Source organism: Taudactylus pleione, unplaced genomic scaffold, assembly GCF_031769625.1.
Source record: "Taudactylus pleione unplaced genomic scaffold, aTauple2 ptg000046l, whole genome shotgun sequence".
NCBI classification, from domain to species: Eukaryota; Metazoa; Chordata; class Amphibia; order Anura; family Myobatrachidae; genus Taudactylus; species Taudactylus pleione.
In genome coordinates this window covers 5,129,456-5,147,570 of record NW_028284448.1, presented here as the reverse complement: position 1 = coordinate 5,147,570, position 18,115 = coordinate 5,129,456, and the positions used below count along the sequence as shown (strand labels likewise).

General features: G+C 45.1%; 1 pseudogene; it reads right to left on the bottom strand.

The window, feature by feature from the left end:
- Window positions 1-1,847: 1,847 nt before the first annotated feature.
- Window positions 1,848-8,333, bottom strand: LOC148537637 (uncharacterized; annotated as a pseudogene).
- Between the last annotated feature and the right edge of the window lie 9,782 nt (window positions 8,334-18,115).

The following is an 18,115-nucleotide window of genomic DNA, read 5'->3' as shown; positions in this document are numbered from 1 at the left end:
CAAGCACCTTCCCCTGTTACCACCCACAAACGCCTCATCCTGTCACTCAAATTAGCAGGCACTCGCAATTTTGCGAACACATGAATTCCGACCACAATGACTGGTTGGTGCATGCGCATTACGACCCATACGCATGAGCAGATGTGCGAACATCGCTCGGAGCAAACGAGCGGCCGCTTACGAGCGGCTCTGAATCAGGCCCTCTGTTCCTGCAGTCTCAGGAGGAGTATCTGATGTTCAAACTCCAGCAGGAGTATCCGATGTCCAGACCTCAGCAAGGGTATCCGCTGCTTCAGTCCAAGCAGAGATATTCGATGTTTCAGTGCCAGTGGGGGTATCCGATTATTCAATTCCAACAAGGATATCCGATGCTCAGACTCCAGAAAGATTATTCAATGTTCAGACCCCAGCTGGGGTATACGATGTTTTACCTGTAAGCAAGGTGACCAATTTTCCAACCCCAATGGGGGTATCCAATGTTTCAGATGTAAGAGAGGGATTCGATGTTCCGGCCCCAGTAGGGGTATCCCATGTTTCACCTTCAATAAGGGTATCAGATGTTCCAGTACAAGCAGGGGTACCCAATGGTTCAGTTTCAGCCATAATAGACATATCCGATGTTTCACTCTCAAGAGCAGTGTTTGACTGTTCAACCCCAGGAGGGGTATGTGATGTTCTAGTCTCAGCAGTGGTATCTGATGTTTTAACCCCAGCAGGGGCAGCCGATGTTTTGGCCTCAAGAGCAGTGACCGATGTGCCAGCCTCAGAAGGGGTATCTGACTTTCCAGCCCCAGTGGGGACACCAGACTTTCCAGCCCCAGAAGGGGCATCTGATTCTGTAGCCCTAGTAAGGGCATCTGACTTTGTAGCCCCAGAGGGGGTATCTGATTCTGTAGCCCTAGTAAGGGCATCTGACTTCATAGCCCCAGAGAGGGCATCTGATTCTGTAGCCCTAGGAAGGGCATCTGACTTTGCAACCCCAGAGAAGGTGCCTGAGTTGCCAACCCCAGAAGAGGTGCCTGAGTTGCCAACCCCAGAAGAGGTGCCTGAGTTGCCAGCCCCAGGAGGGGTCTCCAGTGCCTCAGCCCCAGGAGGGGTCTCCAGTGCCTCAGCCCCAAAAGGGGTCTCCAGTGCCTCAGCCCCAGGGGGGATTTCTAGTGCCAAGATCCCAGCAGGGATTCACAGTGTCATGGATACAGACATGGATTCCGGTTTGCCACTTCCCGAGAGCATCACCATGTGGACTATTAGTACGGTACAGACTCAGAAAGGGTCATCTAAACTTCCTCTTTTATCCAGTTCCAGTGTGTCCGGTCTTAATCCAGTTTAGACCTCTACGATTCCTGCAAGTTTTAATGTCTCCAATCCAAATCCGGTTCTACCTCTACAATTCCTGCAAGTTTTAGTGTCTCCAATCCAAATCCAGTTTTGACCTCTAAGATTCCTGCAAGTTTTAGTGTCTCCAATCCAAATCCGGTTCTACCTATTCAGCCAAGTGATAGCCCTCTGTCTCCTGGTTCCAAAAAGGACTTAAAGTTCTCACAGATCAATGTAATACCTGCTGTAGTGGGCCCTTCACCTGATTCTCTGCTTAGAAGTTCGGTGGATGATCAACCATCCATTTATTTATATGGAGATTTAGATCAGTTTTACGCCTTGGCACGTCAATATCTTTCTGATGTGGGTTTCGGATTGTTGCCTTCACTTACTCCTGCCAATGTGGTAAAATATTTCCTTTTGGCCTTTAGGGGTAAAGTTTTGGACTGGGCTAATCCACTCATAGAGACCAAGGATCCCATTTTAGAAGATCTCTCAGCTTTCACTGAAGCAGTACTGCAAAGGTTTGCTCAAAAAGCATTGAAATCGGCAAAAGGTCCACGGCCTGCGGTACTGCAAAAGCTTGCTCCAAAAGCCTCAAGATCAGCATAAGGTCCACAGCCTGCGGTATTGAAACTTGTAGTCACTTCCTTGGCCCCTCTCCATGAAGGCTCCTCTGGGTATCCTGGTCCTTTTGGATCCATCATCCACTTCTGGTGCTGTTTCCAAGGAAAAAATGTGATTCTGATTCTAGACTTGGATTCTGATCCTGTAGCATACGAAGCACCTTTCCCCGGAGGTCCTATGTTTAGAAAGGAAGTTTTCATTGGACCAGAGATTTCGTCTCTTCCGGGTGGATCAAGACGTTCCCGAGAGGGCAAGAAGAATCGCCGAAAGCATTGTCTTACCATGTTTTCTGCTTCCCCCAATGAAGAGTTGTGTGCCTCAGCTGACCTCAGCAGCCTATCATGGACTATCATGCAGCAGATTCATATCCCCTGTGAGAACTCCCACTGTTGCCAGAGCAAAGAGTTGCTTCCTAGAGTTCATTTCTATTCTAACCTGTGGCTCCTTTTGTGCAGAAAACCATCACTGCTATCTGGCTCATCATCTACAGTTCCTGTGTCCTGATCTGTGTGATGCTGTATTCCAGTTTAGGAATCACAAGCTGTTCCAGTGAATTTACTTCAGTTGCAGTCTATTTTATCCAGCTGAGTGCAATCACCAGCTGCACTGATTAGAGGATTCCTGCAATCAGCCTGCAAGTCTGTTCTTGATCCTGGCTTTGTTTCTAACCTGCTTCTGTCTAATCCCAGATACTGCATTTGGTAATCTGGTTCTGACCTGCACATGTCTGCTCCCTGGTACCTTGTTGTCCATTTGGTTCTGACCCGGCCTGTTCACTACGCTGAAAGTCTTCTCTGCTTCATCCAGAGTTACCCAGCACCTGTACAGGGGAACCTATTCTGAGGGCCGCGACCTGTGTGTTGGACGCAGCCAAGCCCATACCCTCTTGCAAGGGTCCCTGGTGAACACCGCCGGCACATTAGACTCCGTTCCTCAGAAATGGGTCACGCCAATCCCCAAATACGAGGTTGCGTCCATTTGCCATCCGAGAGTTGCGACACTGGTTGGGTGCACAATGCTACAGTCAATGCCTAAAAGGCTTCTTCTGCCTCAGGATTCCATATAACCATAAATGACTGTTTACCCTTGGTAAGGTCAGTCAACAGGACAACAATGAAAACAAAATTGGGTATACATCTTCTATAATACCTTGGGATTCCCAAGAAAGCTCTCACCTGCTTCTTATTTAGGGGTTGTGGCCAATTTTGTATTGCCTCAATTTTATTAGGTTTTGGCTTTATCAAACCTCTGCCTATGGTGTATCCAAAATACTTGACCTCTTCTATCCCTTAGCAAAACTTTTTTGAGTTGGCTATAAATTCTGCCTCATGAATGGAATTCAACACTGCTTGTAACCTGGGTGATACAGCCAATGAGGACCTTTGCACTATAGATGACTCAATAACTGAGATAAGCAGCAGCATACTGTCTATGGGGCCTTGGAATTGTATCCATCATCCTTTCAAATGTGACAGGTGCCCCATGTAATCCAGATGGTAACATCTAATATTGGAACCGACACTCAAATGCAAGAAAATCTGTTTTCTTTTGCTTGGTCTATCGATGTCACTTGCCAGTACTCTTTGGTTACGTCTAGACTCTAGAGTGTTTAAGTACCCTGCTGTTCCCTACCTCCCAATGAGTTCATTAACACGAGGCATAGGGTAGACATCAAACTTAGACATACTATTTAATTTACCGAAATCACTGCAGAAGCATAAGCTTTCAGTCAGGTTTCAAAATGAGTACAATGGGACTGGACCACTTACTATGTCACTCTTCAGTTATATCTAATTTCAACATTTTTACATTTCCTTACACTGATTCCCATTGGGCTTCTAGTATTCTATATAGCTTTAGGTTAAATTTAGCCCCTGGTTCAGTGGTTATGCCATGTTTAATGACTGTTGTTTTACTAGGTATGTCAGAAAACAAATCTCTATTTCTTATGAGAAACTCTTTAGCCTCATGCTGTTGAGTAGTTGGGAGGGTTTTGGCTATTTGGCATTCTTAGATTGCAGTATTTTTCCACACCTGCTTAAAAGAGAGAGAGAGATGGTGTGTTGCATATGCTGTCTGTTGGCTGAGAGGGCTACCACTTGACGCTAATATTTGTGCAAGAGGAGAGCCCTCATATCATCTGCCGTGGCAACCATCCTGAAACTGAACATGTCGACAGACCAAAGATTGTAGGGTAGAGAGCGCCAGCTCGGAGAAGCTTTCATGGTGTCTGTGGAAGCTTTTCAGGACGTGTAGTCGATAGCTCACTTTTGGATGTTGTGTGTGACATTTTATTACCTACTGACCCAAGCACTTTATAGGCAGTCCACCAACTTCAGGAGACCCATAAAACCAAGCAGGAGGCTAGCCATTGCATTGTGGTGGTATGCTACACCTGGAGAGTACCATACATTCTCTTGCTTGTTTGGAGTTGGGATAACCACAGTCTGCAACATAGTCTACCAGGTGATGCGGGCAAAGCTGGATACCCTCTATCAGCGGTTCATCTCCCTGCTGCAAGGAGAGTGCTTAGAGGACATAATCCAAGGTTTCCTGAGGTGTGGGTATCCGCAGTGCACAGGTGCCATTGACGGGACATATCTTTGCTCCCCGTGAGAACCTGGCAAACTATTTTAACAGAGAATGCTGACATTCCATCGTCTTACAGGCCTTAGTGGACCATAAGTATTAGTAAGCATTTCTTGACCAGTGTGTAATTTATATTGTGTGCATATGTACCGATCTGTTCCCTTGAAAACTTAATATACATTAATTTTAGCTTAACAGAGGTCTTTATTGGGTGGCCCGGATGATGAGCACATGAGTCGAGAGTCCTCGCAAACGCTGAAATGTTCCGCCTAGCAGAGGACAAGTAAGGTGACTGGCTTTTCCCAAGAGAGGTAAGAAAATGTACTCATTTTTCAGATTGTACCACCTAATATTCAACTCATGCGTCATAGCAGGCATTTTGTGGACATCCCGTTCTAATTATTTTTTATCTGTAGTTGTCGACTATTGCAGCATGGTGTGTGTGATGGTTAGCATTACATCCATTGCCCAGCTCAAACTTTCCCACCAATTTATTAAGTGTACATGCAGCCATCATGTGTAAATGATTTGAGGCTCTAATAGGCACTTAAAAATGTTACTGGATGCTGCCCTGATGTACAGATGTGTCCACATACATCTATCCTCTGTGTGCTACAAGTTGCGCTGCACATAATTGGGAGCTCCTTGTGGCTCGGTAGCGCCGAGCGACTTTTTGTGCAACTTTTTACATTCAAATGCGTCTTATTCACACATTGCTAAATGTATGAGGAGACATCTGTATCAACAATTTTAAGTGGCACAAATATGCTGTGCTACGTGTGTGCACTATCAGACCTAATGGACACCTGTAGATTCTGCATTGAGTACATGTAACTTTTCAGGTAGCTCCATGTGATTATACTTGTTCCCCCTTACCAATATCTTATTTTTTTACAATAGCAATCCAAGACTGTCGATGGGGGATGCAGTCTACCCTTTATGGCGCTGTCTGATGAAGGCCTTCATGCAATATGTACAGTTGAGTCCAGATCAAAGTGCATTTATCCGCACCCTGAGTTCAGCCAGGATGGCAGTGGAGAGAGCATTCTTAAAAGGACGTTGGCATTGTCTGATGAAGCACAGTGATGTGGACCTCATAATCATGCCTGACATTGTAGCTGCAAGTTGTGTATACAACATGCAATAGAGCATCATAGTGAACGGGTCTCAATCAGCCCCCGTGTGCGATGAGTTTACCAAAATATTTTTGTAGCAAAAAGCATTGCCTACTAGCACATGTTAGAACAAGTATAAAACCCGCATAAATATGTAAGACACATAACATTTTAGCAACATATTACAGAAAGGCCTACTATAAAAGGTATTAGGTAAAATATTTAAAAAACTAAAATGCAGTTAGGGTAAATTCCTGTAAACAGGATACGCTGGATTTTCTTGGCTTTCAGGAGGTTGACTATGGTCACTGGGCCTGATTCATTACAGATCACTATTATGATTGCGGCTGTGATTACGCACGCAGGTCTGCTGCGAAAATATGTTAATGAATGCAATCGCAAAGCCGTCACACATGCAGCATAGAGACGCCCACTACCACTATCTCACATTCGTAATACCTTGCAGTACTGCGTATACATCGGGAACATTGAGTAATATGGGCCCCTCATGCACAAGTACAGCAGGTCTGACCTTACTCAGAAAATTGGTAACCTCATCGCACACGGGAGCTGATTCAGACCCGTTCACTATGATGCGAATGCTCGTAGCTGGCCGATAGTTGCAATCGGCGCATGCGTACAAGTTAGTTGCAAGATAGTTGCAATCGGCGCGTGTGCAACCAATGCAAGAGATCGGGATGCATTCGCTCGCTGCACATAGACTGCCCAGTAAAGTGAGTGACAAGAGAAGCCGTTTGTGGGTGGTGACAGGGGCTGACCACTGGAAACGGGGGAGTGGAGTGTGTGTCTCAATGCCGTTTCAGAGGCGTGCATAGTTAAAAGGCAGTGTCATAGTACACGTCACTTGGTGGGATTTCACTCTGAAGTGATCGCAGTGCTTTCGGCAGGGTATAGGCAATCTTAAGCGCAGCGATCGCATCCGATGGTGCTCGAGGTTCCAATGATTTCAAGCACTTCCTGGAGATGACGTGCGAAGTGGGCGTCTTAAGCATGGCTGGTGGGCATCCGCATACACAAAGTGATCGCACGCCAAGACATAGTGGGCGTGCTAACGCCTTGCCGTGCAATCGCCTGCCTTGCTGGGTGTGCGCTGGATTTGCATACGCAGGGAACAAGCGAACGCATCTAGCGAGCAAGTCTGAATGAGCTCCACAGTGAGTACTCAAGCTGCGTATGCCGTTGCAGTGGCTAATTTATGCACAGCCATGCAGCAGCGTTCAAACGGACTAGCACACCTGCGTTTCTCCAACCACTCCCCAGTCACCACACCCTGACTTCCCGTCACTCACTCTGCGATGGCTTTCTGCGTGGGTGATCGCAGAGCTATCACAATGCTAATGCACGCATGCGCAGTACACACCATCGACCTATCTGCGTATGCTATTGCAGTTGCGATCTGTACTGAATCAGACGCATTGTACGGGGCAGCATTGTACTGGGGATAAGGCTGATTTTGGTAGTGTGAACCCTGCTGCTGTGGTGGTACTGTGGTCTGTGCTTGACTGTGACTGAACATTCGCTCAAGAAACGTCATCTGGAATTGCTGGGGCTCGTATACTTCCCTACTGTGACGGTCCTGCATGTCCATGAGGTGGGACATAAATGAATTTTGCATATTGCGCTCTGCCTGCAGAAACCTGTCTAGACGAGCATGTTCCTGTGCAGACATTGCAGCATCCACCTCCTGTAATTTTTCAAGCAGGACAGTAGTCATAACTGTGGCGGCTTGCTAGGTTTTATTGGGTCTCTTCCTCTTTGGTGGAAGCGTATATACGGCGGAGGGAGGAAAGAAAAAAAAACATTAGTCATCAGTGAGCGTATATAAAAGAGCAGCGATGTCAGCAAATATGTGTTTGTGGCCTTTTCTCACCTGCACATAAGCTACACTCTGCAACAGATATCATTTTGCTTTTTAAAAATTTAATTTGAACTGTATGAGTTGTTGTGTTTTTGTTTTAATAAGACTTTACAGTGGAGAACTGTGCCAATGGAGTAGTTATCCATGAGAACTAATTGGTTACCATGGGCAACTTCTCTACTGGCACATCTCTCCACCTTCTTCACTGCTTCATACATGTAATCCAGTGTGTTATATTTAAATGTAATACTTACTGTTACTGTGTAAAGCTGGGGTCTGTGTATTTTGGGGCCTCCCACTGGCACTGGCAGGTGTCTCAACTAACGCCTTGATGGTCGCAGAAACGCGGTCATCATGGGCCACAGGATCTTGCTCAATGGTGTCTGCTGGGTCATCTGGTAGTAACATTGGCGAGGTTGGGCATGATTGTGAGGCTGGCACGCTGCTGGTGGTTTCTGTGGCACAGGCTTGGCTGCTTTCTTCAGCTGCTAAGCTGGATGACAGGCGTGTATAACACTTTTTTGTGTCCAAAAACAATGGCTCACAGTTCATAGTATTGCCAGACTAGGCGGGCAGCTCCACTTTTATTTCTATTGTGCTCATGAACCTTCATAAAATGTTTCCGTAGTGCCTTAAGATTGTTGACCTCCTACTGCTGTGTCTTCTGGAAGCCAGAGGATTCCAGATTCTTTGTCATACTTTTGTACACAAGAGGGTCTTTGACTGCCTGTCATCTGTCTTCTAATTTTCTCCTCGCCCCTTATGGCCAACAACTCACTCACCTCTTCAGCACTCCAATTGGACATGGCTGTAGAGGTGATAATGGTATTAAACCCTTTACTGCAGGAATGCTGCCTCTGCTGTTGTCTGCAGTGTGCTGCGTGTGTGTCCAGGGCTCTGGCTGCTGACATCATCAAAGGAGACACACGAACATCCAATCAGCTGCGTTTGCAGAGGCTCGGGTTGGATAACCCAGGTAGGGCCCATTCACACTGCACTTCAACAGGGCTTGTTCCCGTGTTCAACCCTGCACGATTCCCGGTTTGAAATGCAGAGTCGCTACTCAACTCGACCCAGCAATAACCCAGGTTATTTTGGCAGTGTGAAAGGGATAATAGTTTGTTGTAGGATTCATTGCAACAATAGTTGCTTTTTTATTGTATGTCTCTATAATATATATTAAATATACTTTTTGATTGTGATCCTGGAACCATCTATTTTATTAGACTTTGAGAGCTGAATTTTTTTATATATATATTGTGCTTATGAAAACTTGTATTTTTATTCATCTCATCTGTATGGGTGGAATCGGTATGATTCACCGCCAGCCGCATGGTTCAAATCCCACCAGCGGCAGCTCAACAGAGGAGGAAATCCCGATCGCCCCCAGGTAAGTATAAACTAACCTAATTTTACCCCCTAACCCTCCTTTAGAGTGCCTAACTCTAACCTCCCCCCTGTTCCTTACCCTAATCCCCCCTCTAAGTGCCTAAACCTAACCCTCCCTTCCCCGCCACCTAAGTCTCCCGGGGGGGTGCCTAACCCTAACCTCCCCACGGGGGTGCCTAACCCTCCCTCCCCCTAGCCTATCCTCCCGGGGGCGGGAGCCTAACCCTAAGTCTCCCCCGGGAGCTCTACACCTAACTCTCCCTCGCCCGTGGCTGTCCGCGCCCGGCATCCCTTCGATCGGGATACCGGGCGCTGGTCTCCTGGCGTCGGTAAAATGACAGGCATCTAGATTTAGAGGCCTGTCATTTAATCCTCGTTGGGATTAAGTAGTCTAGAAGCCGGCGGTCGGCATTCCGTCCGCTGGCTTCATAAATGTATACTGTATGGGTTATCCGAGCTTTACACCACACTAGACCATACTGTCACTTGATGCTTGACATCATTTCCTTTACCATGTTCCAGTTGTAGAAAATCTCTTTATTTAAAATTTCCTTCCATGTGACCAGTAAAATGACGACCCTTTGAGATGAGGTATGGGCGCTTTCATGATTTGCAGATTTTTGGATGAAAATGATCTGCAATTCACTGTAAAATATATCACCAATGTATGGGTTCATATTGGTGGATTGGAGAATTATTAAATTGGGGGGAAAAATGCAGAATTGGTGAAATGTTTTGTTGTGATTGCCGATGTATGGCCAACATCAGTTATATTTGAGTGTGAGGGCCTCTAGTGGCCAAAACTAATTGCTGCACCACCAAATGGAGTGGAGACTCAAACTAGTAATGACAGATCCAGACCAAGGATTATAGCAAAAGCAATACTTTTTTGGGGGGTGACAGATATATTTGAATACACTGATTGCAGTGTATCTCCACTAATATGTGACTGGAAGTACAATCTGAATCAGAGGTTTTAGAATCTGGGTTAATTTATGAGCAAGAACAAAGAAGACAAAGTTGTTTAATGTGTCTCTGTCAATACTTCAATAGCTGATCTGTGAACAGTGTTGTAAATGTTTACTGCAAAACTCCTGAACCTGTCAGAAAATAGGGGTAGGTAGTAGAAGCCAGCCAACACCTAGGCATTATTGAGTGGGATGGAATCCAATATGGCATCTCCTCACGTGCATTGGACCCAGCATGCCAACAATAATGTCTTTGGAAGGGGCTAAACCTGGAGCAATGGCTGAGGCAGTCTCTTGAAAGGCAGTTATTTGGCTCACCTGCAGGGCATCACAATGATATTTGCAGATGGTTGCAATTGCACTTCTTAGGTATTGGTGTAGTGGTTGATGTCGTGTTTGGGGAGCGGCTAAGTAGCTCACCTGTGCGTTTCTGGATGCTGGGGGGTGAGTGAAGAGTATGTGGGTGTGATGCATTGTGTTTATGGTGCAGAGGCTATGTGTCGGGGTATGAAAGTATGTTTGCAGCAGGTGTGTGGAGTGAAGGTCAGGGTATGGTGTGGAGTTATTGTTTGTTTGTGTTGTGCATGGTAACCTGTATAATGTGTTGATTGAGCTATGGACCTGGGGATGTCTATCAGGTGTGGATGTAGTGTGAAGATAAAATGAAGGAGGCAAGTAAGAGTGTGAAAAATATTTATTGTATCTGCTGGTATCAGGTACATGACGACTCTATATATCTGATTATGCAGGTGACGCACTGTAGTGGGAGTTGGGGTTTCTCTTTCAGGGAGCACCTTTTCCATGTGGTTCAGAGACCAGCACTTATCCCCCTTCAGACTTATAGTCTATGAGACTGCGTATGTGGATGTTGAGTGCTTCAAGATGAAAGCAGTGGCAGCATCCCGCACTAGTAAGGATATTGGTACAAACATAAACCTACTGGTAGCTTATTATTATTATTATACTTTATTTATATGGCGACACAATAGGTCCGCAGTGCTTTACAAAGTACTTGAACAGAAACAGTATGACCAAAACAAGAAAAGTTATTTTCAGTACAAAACATTGCAGGACATGGACCAGGTTTATAAGCCAAATGTGCAGCAGGGCAGCAAAACCCAAAAGTGTAATGCTGTTGTTGGCAGTGGGGAATACATGATGGTATAAGTGAAGGAAGGAAAAGCACATGAGGGAAGAGAGCCCTGCTTGTGGGAGATGACAATCTAAAAGATAGTGGGAGACAGACAGGGGTGACACAGAGGGGAGAGAAAACAAGCAAGGAGCATTGGGTGGGCTGCCACTGCTGCTTAGTCCTTCTGATCTCCGAATGCTCTGTCAGCCTGGAGTGTAGCTCTCTCCCTAGGGGCATCCTCATGCGGCTCTCTGGCAGATAGAGGCTTTCTAAATGAAGAGACTCCATGGGTCCGTGGGATCTGGCTTATCCGGTGGCTATTGCTTCATACAACAATATGCACTAGTGCACCTCTGCTGTACTTCAGTGGGAATGTTTTCACTTATCCTAACTGCTCTCTTATCACTTATCCTAACTAGGGCCATTTTGCTCCAAAAACCTATGTGTATAAGAAATCTAGGTATGTTTGCGCATACTAAAGTGCAAACCAAGTCCAAAACAGTTATACCCCTTTTACACCAGAGCAAAAACCTGAGTCGCAGCTCAGTGTGAAAGGGTCCCTGAAAAATAAACCAGGCCAAGTGACCCAGCAATCCAACCCAGGTAGCTACTAGGGTCGTACCCAGGATGGGTAATGGTGCAGTGTAAACGGTGCAACCTGGGTTATCCGATCTGGGTCATGCCTAAAATTAGCTGATTGGTGGTTGTGGAGCAGTCACCTCCCTCTTTTTATGACCTCACAAGTTTAGCAGGGCAGACCCAGGTTCAGTGTGAACAGGGATGACCTGAGAATAACCCAGACCGATGGTGCTGTGTAAACGGCATCTGACCAGGGTTGGAACCATGTCTGAATACCCAGGTCGGACCCAGGTTTTTGGTGGAAAAGAGGTATAATTGTGCTTCTGATTGACTGTGCTGCCATTTGTAAATTACCTTTTAGTATTGTTTGTTTTTATACTGCTTTGTCTCCATCTGCAGGACAAAAATAATATTGCATATAAACCTAGTATAAAAAATAATATTGTACCAATATTTTTTTTTTAAAGAATACAACATTTAAGAAAAAGAAAAATATCTCAGGAAAATATTTCACACTAAATACAGAGTGTACACGGAACCCCCCCTCAATTTATAATGATAAATAACTTATTTGTTACCTTGTATATAATTTATCATTAGTCAGTAATTTGGAGTTGTGCACTTATGATAAATTATATAGACAGACAAATCACATCAGTTATAATAAACATTATCAGAGCCCCTGATAGAATACAACTTCCATCTAAACCAATTTATCAACAAAAAGTTGGATGAAGTGTTATAAGAGTAGTTTAGTGTCTCTATAAAAAAAACTATGATGGATTTTGTTTTTACTAGCGATATTCAGGGAGGAATATCTTGTTTCCAAAATTGAGCTACAGCAGTTTTTGTGGCAATAAAAAAATAACAAAGTAAGTATGTACAGGTTGAGTCTCCCATATCCAAAATGCTTGGGACCAGGGGTATTTTGGATATCGGAATATTCCGTATTTTGGAATAATTGCATATTATATTAAAATGTCTAAGGTATAGGGCCCAAATCTAAACATGGAATGCATTTATGATTTATATACACCTTATACACACAGCCTGCAGGTCATTTTATACAATATTTTCAATAATTTTGTGGCTCAATCAAAGTTTGTGTACATACATGAAATTTATTTATGTGTCATATACACCTTATATACACAGCCTATAGGTCATTTTATACTTTATTTTTAATAATTTTGTGCCTTAAACAAAGTTTGTGTACATTGAACCATCAAAAATCAAAGTTTTCACTATCTCAGTCATGCTAAAAATATTCCGTATTTCGGAATATTCCGTATTTCGGAATATTTGGATATGGGATACTCAACCTGTATAGTATTTTGGAGCAGATTCAGGAAATATATAATAAAGAGCTATCCGTTGGGTTTGGTTTATTCTAAAGTCTAAAACCTCCATAATTAATGCCTCTACATTTCTCCAAAGGGGATTTATTTTTGGGCATAACCAAAAGATATGTAATAAATCTCCGACAGCTATACATCCTCTCCAGAATAAGTTAGTTCCGAAAGGCACCATTTGTGTAATTTATCTAGGGTCAGATATATACCATATAGCAGTTTCATATACACTTCAAATTGCGAAAAATGTTTAGACATTTTATGCATAGAAATAAACAGCTTAGACCAGTGGTTCCTGAACTTTTTCAAATCACTGTGCCCTAGAGTATCAACATTTTTTCCATGGCACCCCTTGCCCAAAACTTTCTTATTGAGAAATTCAACAAAATTAAATGAAGGAAATTGCGCTTATATGTCACCCTTAGGTTCAGGTATGTGATTGTGTGCTGCACTTTTTTTTGTCCACATATTTTTTGACTGACAGTCATTAGCACTGGTTTTGCCTATCACACTGACTAAAAATCATTTTATTTGGTATTGTACCACCAACCTGAGGCACCCCTGAAAGTGCCCTGAGGCACCCAGTTTGGGAACCATCGGCTTGGACCATTAGACCATTCCGTAGAATCAAGAGTAAATTCAAAGAAAGTTTCCCAGTTACTTAGAATTGACAGCATATATCTTGCTGCAAAGGATACTAATAAAGAATACCAGAATGAAATGCCACCTCGACAATGAGGAGAGAATCATTTAGATGCTATTTGAGGCGGCACAGTACCTTGCAATCCCATCAGGTTTGGAATAGACTATAGCCCAGGGCTCGACAAATTATTCTAAAATCCAGGCAAAAGTGTAGGAGCCAGACTCCCCCCCCCCCCACCCACCACAAAAATAAAAATTATAGGATTAAAAGTGTGTTATGCAGCTGTTACACGGGGTAGTGGTTACCTCCTTGCTTTTGCTGGGAGCCCCTGGCGGGGTCACTGTTGCAGCTCCCTCCTCTCTGCAGTGTCCACCTTCCCTGCCTCCTTCAAGCACAGAGCTCAGCGCTGCTGAAGGAGCGCCGGCTGCTAGATGGGCCCGGCACCACCCACAATACACCTGTCTGTATACAGGTGCCGCGGAGAAGACTATTAGCAGGGATGACACCGCGCGATGATTGGCTTGCTAGACACTGCGCGCTGATTGGCTGGGGGGAGGTGCCGCGCGGTGATTGGCTTGCTAGACACCATGCGGTGATTGGCTGGAGGGAGGTGCCGCGTGGTGATTTGTCGGGGAGACGCTGCAGCCGCAACGCCAGCGGGTCCTACAGGTAACAGGACCCGATTAAAATTGTGATCACTGGGCTGGCACACTGTGCATGAAATTCCCACTGCAATATCTCCGCTGGGGTTGATAAACCTGCTTATTCCCTCCCTGTAAAATCTGGTCGCCATGGCGACCTGGCCACCGGGATTTATCGAGCCCTAATAAAGCCAATGTCTTATCTAAAAGTATTTATGAAAATCTGCATAAGGGAGGGTGAACCAAATTTGTATCTGCTCATAGGTCATGAGTATATTATCTTTATATAGATCTTATAGGTTACTTATGCCTTGATTTACCCATGTAGACAGATTTAGAAAGGGGATTATATTTGCCATTCCATGTAATGATAGTTTTATAGAAGGGAGAGAGATCTGGTCATTTCGATTAAGGAATTTATCCCATGCTTTAAGGCAGAGGTTCCCAAATGCGGTCCTCAAGGTTCCCCAACAGGTCAGGTTTTAGAGATATCCATAGCTGAGCACATTGACTGAGGTACTAATTAAGTCACATTTTATTTAACCACCTGTGCTCAACCATGGATATCTCTAAAACCTGACCTATTGGGGAATTAGCCCGTCATCTATTTTTTATTTAATTCTCATGCCTCACATCGGGTTAGGACTGGTATCCTGGCGGTCGGGATGCCAGAGGCCAGAATACTGACAGCGGCATCCTGACAGTCAGAATCCCGACACACATAGGTAAGTGACCTAACCCTCCCCCTAACCCACCTTTCCCGCAGCCTAACTCTAATCCTCCCCTAATAAGTCCCTCCCACAGCCTAACCCTTCTCTCCCGCAGCCTAAGCCTAACCCTCCCCCTAGTGCCTAACCCTCCCATCCTGCAGCCTAACCCTAACTCTCCCCCTAATGCCTAACCCTAATACTTACCTTTGAGATGCCGGTGGTCAGGATTCTGGAGCTGGGATTCTGACTGATGTCGGGATTCTGGCACTGGTATTCTGAGTGCTGGCATCCCGACCGCCGGGATGGTGACTACATCCCCTCACATCTAACATTAATATTTTTGTGCTCCCTTACAAACATGCTGCCTTAATCTGCCATACCAGCTTTGCCTCTTATGCAGTGCCTAATCAACCATTAGGCTGTAGCCTAGATCTTCAGGACTTGTGGGGTGCCACAAAGGTGGAATAAAATTAATAATTTATTCCATGCGGGTGACCATAGAGCTTAATTATTAGTTATCCAACCGGTGGTGTTGATGGTTGGGAAAGTTCTTAAAGGGATTACCAGACAGCTGTGCTAATGTGACCAAGTAAATTACTGCTAAAACTTTAACTTATTTACATTCACGAGTGACCTGAAAGCTGCTTCTGATTATCTTTAGAGTCTTCCTTACACTGCCAAGAAGCCAAAGTCTACTTTACACTCCTCAAACATCATTAGATCAGTAGAAACCAAGATCAAACATACCAGTGGAATAACCTTTGTTACCTGCACATGTGCAGTATGAATCAGAGGCGTCACAACGGGGTGACACTCGGTGCGACACTTCCAGACCACTTGCGAGTTTCCCGGTTTGACCCATTTTGGGGATATGAACGTGTGTCCCTGTTTTCATAATGCCGGGGGCTTGCCCTGTGCTCCAGGAACTGCTGGGAAGCCCTCAGCCTCCCCGGACACAGGGGTGTGTGGAATGGATGACATGCACATGTCATCCATCAAAGCTGCCTGCAGATTGGTGACACCATCTGAGGGGGTGACACCAAAATAGCAGAGCAGCTCTGCTATTTTGGTCTCCCCCTCTTGGATGGTGTCATCCATTAATGCCAGCACCCCCCTAGTGACACCACTGGTATGAATGGTGATTTCCTAGACATGCATACGCACTGAACTCCGGCACTGATTCAGAGCCGGACGCTCTGACAGAGCGCTCGCTCTGAATCAGGGCATCTTTTTTTTTTTTTTTTTAAGAACGGCCTTCTGGTCGCTCGCATAGCTGTGGGTGACCACCCACAGCTATAGCGAGCGGCCATGATGGTCGTGATGGTCAAGACCATCGGGCTTGCGACAAGACCCTTGTGGTAGGATCTCGTTGCCGCAAGCCCCAGAGAGATTTCGACTCTGACAGAGCCGGAATCTCTCCACTGACATCACTTGGGAACTCCTCCATCTGGGCAGCCACCCCCCCCGACCCGCCCACCAAAGGGGGCGTGCTGTCACTCAACATCGACAGCATGCCCCCTTTGGATTGCCCGTCGCTATCGGGTCTCACACATGCGCACGGCGGAGCCGGCTCCGTCGTGCGCATGCGCTCTGGGCCACCATCGACCCGGTTGCGAGTGCTCAACGCTTGCGACTGTGTCTTAATCAGGTCCTCTGTGTTTAGCAGAATTACAGGGGATGCTACAAGTGTTCTAGACTAGGTTGTGTGGTACCCTTAATCAGGCCTTGTTCTTATGGCAGGGGTAGTTTACAAAATAGCTGACAGCCTTCCAATAAATGACAATTAGAGATTAGAAGTAACACAATGGACCTGATTCTGAGTTGCACACAATGCTGATGTTCATGGAGTGGAGCGATTTCTTGCTACTGACATCCAGTTGTCTTAAACCTGGAGCTGTTATAAATGCTTGAGAAGTTGAAAGACTGACTCCGCCTCAGGAGGCCATAGAGCATGGTTGGCACCTTTACGAGTTAGGGCTGTGATGGGAGCCATTAAGGAGGAGAATCCCTTAATAAAACGCCGATAATAATTGGAGAAACCAAGATGTCTCTGGATGGCTTTCCAAGACGTGGGACGGGACCAATCCAATATTGCTTGGACTTTCTTGGGGTCCATTTCTAAATCTGATCCTGAAATGATATATCGAAGAAATGGAATACTTGGTACACCGAACACACATTTCTCCAATTTACAATACAGTTGGTTCTTCCTCAGATGAGACAAGACTTCTTTGACATGGTTAAGGTGTTCCTCAGGAGAGGATGAAAAAATCAAAATCTAAATAGACGACAACTGAGACATATAAGAGATCCCTAAAGATCTCGTTAACAAAACCTTGAAAAACAGCAGGTGCGTTACACAGCCCAAATGGCATGACCAAGTATTCAAAATGACTGTCCCTTGTGTTGAATGCTGTTTTTCACTCGCTACCTGCTCGGATACGGATGAGGTTGTATGCAGGTTGTATGCACCTCGGAGATCTAACTGTGGATCCCTTTACTCTGTCATTTGATGATCAATGGTAGAGGGTATCTGTTCTTTACTGTAATATCATTCAGGCCTCTATAATCTATACACGGTCTGAGGCTTCCATTTTTTTTAGGAACAAAGAAAAGACCCGCTCCAGCAGTTGATGTAGATGGTTGGATAAATCCCTTTATTAAGTTCGCTTGGGTGTATTCCGACATGGCGTCGGTTTCTGGTAGGGACAACGGATAGGTCTGACCACAGGGAGGTGTCTTCCCAGGTAACAAGTCAATAAGACAGTCCCATTCTCTATGAGGAGGTAGGACGTTAGCTTGTCTTTCGGAGAAAACATCAGTAAATGATTGATATTCTTTAGGTATAGATGGAACCTCTAACGTCTGAATTTTTCTCATAGGTTGGATCTTCGGGAACAAGACCCCTGGCATTCCTCACTCCATGACTGAACCTGCATAGTGTTCCAATCAATTCTGGGGTTGTGCTGACGCAGCCATAGGTATCCAAGTATAATCTCATGGGAAGCCTTGGGTATGATTAAGAAGCTGATATGTTCAACATGAAGGGCTCCAATACGAACTATAATAGATTGGGTACTTTTAGACACAGTTCCATTAGATATAGGTCTCCCATCGACAGAGGTCAAGGAGGTAGCACGATCCCAGGTGATGCAAGGAATTTGTAATTTATCT